Here is a 6,000-nt window from a genome sequence, read left to right as displayed (position 1 = left end):
GGGGACGGGGGGGCCACAAGGAGCTTGCGGGCCGCAGAAAACAACCCCGCGGGCCACATGCGGCCCCCGGGCCGCGTGTTTGAGACCCCTGCCTTAGATCCTAGGACTCTGGTACACTGTCTTCTTGGATGCTTTGCTGGATCGTGGCCTAGAACTGTTGGCCGTTTATGTGACTCCAAACGCCAAACCTTTCCAGGTTCACCAACTGCTGAAAAGGAGCAAACAATGGAACATCTTCACCTGCTCTGCAGGTGTGCAGGCACCCTGTGTTTGGGGGATTGGAAGCACTTCTTTAGCTATTCAAGGCAGGGAATGCAGCCACATTAAAAATAATGAAGTTCTTTAGCTAACTCCACTGACTTGAAAATCTCACGGGGGGATGTGAGGGGGGTGGAATTTCCCCCTGCCTCAGTTTCCCTATCTGTAAAATGTGGGAAATAATAATTACCCTACTGTGGGTCTGAGGTGTTCTAGGTCAAATTAATAATTATAAAATTAGATTAAGATGAAAAATGTACACTGCCACTATTTTGCTTCATTCACATACTTACTAAAGATTCACATTCTGTGCAGTGCCCACAAGAAATAAGTCAACAATAAAGTTGTTAATAACTTGTACAAAACCCAAACTTCTACATGTCCACTCCATCTGTTCTCTCTACTCTACGCTGGTTTGGTCTGTACTGTAAACACGGGCCAAGCTCCTTAACTGGTATAAATCACCCACTGACCTACACGATCTGGGGAGCTGTTCCTCTGTATGTTGTAGCCTGCATGTTTGGGAGTGCCATGGTAGTACATAAATAATTATACTCACTGGATATACACATGGCATTAATGCTCCAGTATATATTCTGTACAAACCAATTGAAATTACACACACACAAACTATACTTTTCTGGTCCCCCCAACCCCCCCACCCCCGCCTCCCATTTTATTCAGCTTTTAACAACAATAATAGTCTTGGCCCAGGGCAGTTCTTAGGTATTAATGACCAGGGATGGTCCCTTTGCTGTACACTGAACATCAACACCTTCCCATCTACTCACTGATTCCCAGAACATGCCCCAAGCTGAGATCATTACAGCTTTAGCAAAGGCATCTTTGCTTAAACAAGCAAATAATATCTCCATCCACAATGGAGAGAATGCAGCAGCTACTGGTCTGTAGCTCATTCTGGGGGCTTAAAGTGTGTGGATTCTCATCTCTATGGTTTGCTGCTATGGATAATGCTGACATATTTCACCCCATCTAGAGGGGGTTGTCACTCCCTAGAGCTAGCCCCTGAGGGATCAGGCACCCAGCCTACCTGGGACAGGCTCTACTAAGGAGATATGCGGTGGTGTTGTAGCTGTGTCCATCCTAGGATATTAAAGAGACAAGGTGGGGGAGGTAATATCTTCTATTGGACCAACATCTGTTGGTGAGAGAAACCAGCTTTCACTCTGGAAAACTTTGCCTATGTCTACACTAGACTTTTTGTCGGTATAACTTATGTTACTTGGGTGTGAAAAAACACCCCTCTGAGTAACACAAATGACACTGGCAGAAGTGCTGGTGTGAACAGCGCTATGTTGGTGGGAGATGTTCTCCCGCCTACATAGCTACTGCCTAACACATGTTCTAAGGGGCAATTCAAGATGAAATGGCCCATGAACACCCCTCCAGTCATAGGGAGGAAATTAAGGGGGGGAGAGGGCTGGGGGGACTCGTTAGTGGGTTACAGATCATTGTAATAAGCCATAAAGCCAGTGTCTTTATTAAGACCTGATTTTTAGTATCTAGCAAAGGGATGAATTTAAGCTCCCAGGCTCATCTTTGGAAAGTGTTAAGATGATGAGGTCTGATAGGTCAGATATAGAATGATCCCTTTGTGATATTAGAATGGCCTGCTTGGACCTGTTCATACCCTGGGTGAGGGGAAACTGAAGCAGACGCTCACCTGCAGTACCATGCTTGACCACAGGGGGCGTGGTGGGATGATCTCCCTGACATTAGAGACCCTAATGTTTCTCTTCTGGCTTATGTGAGCTCCACCATTCAGGGGCTTCCCTAGCTATGGGTGGGGAACTTGTAAATGCTCTTACCCCAAGCTGCACTTTCCACTCAGCCAAACCTGGCAGGGCCGTGGTAGTACGATATGTTGGCTCCTCCTTCTTGGGATACAAGAGCAGCAAAGAGGGTGGGAAAGGCTGGAGGAAGCAGCCAGATGGTAGGAAAACTGAAAAAGCACCGAAGGAAGCCACCGCTTCAGGAGTCTCGACTGCTGGCGTGAGTGGAAGCAAGCTGCTCTGCAGTGGAGAATGCCTGGGGGAGTGCATTGAACCCACAAAGCCTCCCACATCCCCTCCTAGGTCAGCTCTACCCACTTTCAGGTTTGCAGACTTCTTAATGAATGAGGGTTCACAGACACCTGGAATTGTTGCAGCTTCCTCCCACCCACAGAAGATCCTGCCACAGTCTGCACTGGCAGGACGAATCAATCTTTGGTGCTTAGGAGTTTGAGATGTACAGGTCTGAAGGTCCCTCCCCATACACTGCTGACATTCGGTCTCTAATTTCCCAGGGTGATTCAGAGGACAGAGCCATCTAGCAACTCTTCATGATTTATTTTCTGTCCTACAGAGCACATCGCCCACTTCCTACTCTTCTGGTCTTGGCAGTTCCCCCCAGGAGTGGGAGAAAAGCTGCCTACAGCAATCTCTCCTTCATCACATTTAGGTTAGTGGGACATGACTATCGGAGTGGATACCAGCTCTCCAAGCTGAAGACTGGTACGAGATTTACTGCATGTGACTTCCATATTTTATTTTATTTTTTGGAGGAAGACAACGCTTTTGTCTTAATGGATCATGCTAGTGCCCAAAAGAGTGTGTTGTGTCTAAATGAAAAGTGCTTGGATCTTGGTGTGTATGTGTGTGTTTCAAACATTTGGATTCGATTTTCACGTCACCCAAAACTGACAAGCAATAGGGCAGTGACTAAATCCAGCATTCTACAGGACAACACAGGGCAAGCTTTCTTTAAACCCTGCCAATGCATCTGAGTCCAGACTTGAAATACCCTTCATAGGTCATACCAGAGCCTCTCCTGAGTACAGACCGCAGTTCATGCCAAATAACATGAACCTGATTCCCCACTGCCTTGTACCTTGTGTCATAATTTAGGACCCAATCCCATGCCCCTGAAGTCAATGGCAAGACTCTTCTTGGTGTCAGGGTGGTGAGTGCCCACAACCCCAACTCAAGCCAATGGGAAAAGTGGATGTTCAGAAATAGTGGGGGCCCTAAAGCAGTGGCTGCTCTGGAATACTTTGGCCTGAGAGTTGGATGTTTCCTGAAGTTCAGGGGGCCTCATTCTCAGTTCAACTAAATCTCTTTTGCATTATTCTGGCAGTGAAAGGTGTCTTAAATGCTCAGAAATGACCCCCTCAGAATACCAGTGTGCAGGGGCTTCCCCAGCTCATGTAGTACTGGTATAGGGGTTCTGCTCTCAGCCCCCATGTAAGCCAGAATACACCATGCTACAGGTATTCTCTGCTTCCCCGAGCTCATAAGATAGGAAGTCCTGAGGACCAGCGTTTAAGTTAGAGCACCCCAGAACTTGCTGTAGTTTACATGGTGGACTGGAAAGGCCCCTGCATGACCTTAGAATGTGAGGAGCACAAAGGAAGTTTCAAGATACCTTTGCCACCACCTCCTCTCTGTCCCTACCCCCACCCATAAGAACAAAGTAACTCAGACTCAGACTCTGGAATTATATCAACCAGAGGAGCTGGCTGTGAGATCTGGGTAGAAAACAGTGTATTCCAAAGTAAGATTTTCATCTGAAGCACTGTAGCATTAACTGATTGTAAAATAAAATAATAATATTCAGCTCTTTCCTGGTTATTGACGTTCAAGTCTAAGGTGCAGCATTTTTAGGAGCATTTGTTTTTATTAACAAAGGAGATATCTGCACTGCCAGGCAAATCTGCCACCGAGGAGAAATACATTACAAATGGGAGGCAGCAAGTTATATGGCCATAATGCTCAGCAAACTCAATACCCATTATCAGGCATTTGGCTGCAACTTAAGACAAATGTTTCTTGTGTGGAGGACTGTTGATTTGCATACTGAGCCTCAGAATTCTGGGCAAGCATATGACACAGCATTTGCTTTGTTAGACTGATAAATTGGGGTCTGTCAGCCAAGCACTTACATATGATAACAGCTTGTTATAAAATCATGAAAGCCATCATTAGCAAATCTTTGCACTGCTCTGAATTCCTGCCTGTATTACAGTGGAAGGTACTGTTTGAATCCAGTGCAGATCGTCCCCCTACAACATTTCTTAAATGCACACCTTCATCTCTGTCCTCGCTGCCAAAACTCTGATACAGGCTTCGGTAATTGTGCCTCTGGAACGGGGAAAAAGAGGGAGCTTTAAATAGTCAATATATAGCAGCTATTCCTTGTTGAGTATTCTCATCATGTCTCCTCCCCCAGCTGTGCCTGGAATAATTACACCCTGTCATTGGCATGTTAGCTCTATTGTCACATCTGCTTGTCCTCACCTTCCAACACGTATACAGGATTAGGCCCAGTAAACTCAATGGGACTACTTCTGTGAGAGAAGTTCTCCATATCTTGTGTACACTACCAGGGTAAATTGACCTAAGTTATGCTACGTTGCTTAGGTCGACTTACTACGGTACATTGCGCTGCATTGACGGGAGATGCTCTCCCGTCCACTTACCTTACTCTTTTTGTTCTGGTAGAGTGCCAAGTCGCCCAGAGAGCGCTCTGCGGTCAATTTAGCAGGTCTTCTTCAGATCCGCTAAATTGACCCCCGCTGCATCGATCGCAGCAGCGTCGATCCCCGGTAAATGTAAACATGGCCATAGTCACATAAGTACTTGCAAGATCAGGGCCTAAGGTGCTGCTCATGATCAAGAGGGGCTGAGTCTGGCTAATATACAGTAGTTAAAAGGGTCTTCACCCTCTCAATATGCCTTTACATTACTATGGGTTTTCTACTCAGTGCCGCAGACCAGTCTACAGGGGTGTGAACTGCAGAACACTCTAATAGCCCTGTGTTGCCCTGCTGACATGAACTAAAAGTTCCCTAGTGCATACTGATATAGTCTCAGGCCTATGTTAATGAGTACTGGGTACCTTTTAGTTTGCCCCAGCAGGGTCTATGTGGACTCTGAAAGTTCCATCCCTGGTCAGAGTGTATCCGAGCTGGGAATCCATACACTGAAAAATATTTCTCCCACAACACTCGAGCGATGGTGGTCACCTTCTGGTCACACATGGACTATGCCTGCGCATACCGTGTAAAGCGGTCAGTCACTACTAAAATGGTCCCAAAATTCTCTCTGTCCACTTCTAAAGACAAGAAGTCAAGACATACCAGCTCCAAAGGTTTGCTGCTGGTGATATTCTTCTGATACGCAGCTCTAGTGGACAGAGTTTTCCTTTGAACAAACTGACCACATCTCACATTTCCTGCAAACATCCTCAACCATCTGGGGTCAACAGAATCGATTACGAATAAGTTCCAGGGTGCTCTCCATTCTTAAATGTTCAAAGTCATCGTGCATCATGGCCAGGCCTCTGTACTCTTTTGGTAGCACTAGTTGTGTTACTTGATTTTGTAAAGGATCTACTGTGATTTGGTGCAGCACTCGTGGAATCAGTTTTAGTTTGCTCCATTCTCTCAAGTAGATGGAATAATTGCAGCTGGGTTTCTTCCCTCCCTTTTTGCAAATCGTGTGTCAGCGAAGACACCACAGAGGTCAGAGGTGTGTTCACACGAGTTCCCGTCGAGCAATGCCTTCACTGCTGCTGTCGCAACTGGTTCACAACTGCCGCCATTCTCTCTGCATTGTTGCCTGCTGCTGCCACGGCGCCATCATTCACTCCCCTACTATTATTCATCGGGCCACCATTCACTCCACCATGCCATCATCTGTTCTGTCGCTGATGGCCCTGTGCCGTGACTTTCTGCTGCCC

The sequence above is a fragment of the Emys orbicularis genome, chromosome 5 (assembly GCF_028017835.1).
Source record: "Emys orbicularis isolate rEmyOrb1 chromosome 5, rEmyOrb1.hap1, whole genome shotgun sequence".
Lineage (NCBI taxonomy): Eukaryota > Metazoa > Chordata > Testudines > Emydidae > Emys > Emys orbicularis.
The sequence above is the reverse complement of the archived record's forward strand: the minus strand, read 5'-3'. Positions refer to the sequence as shown.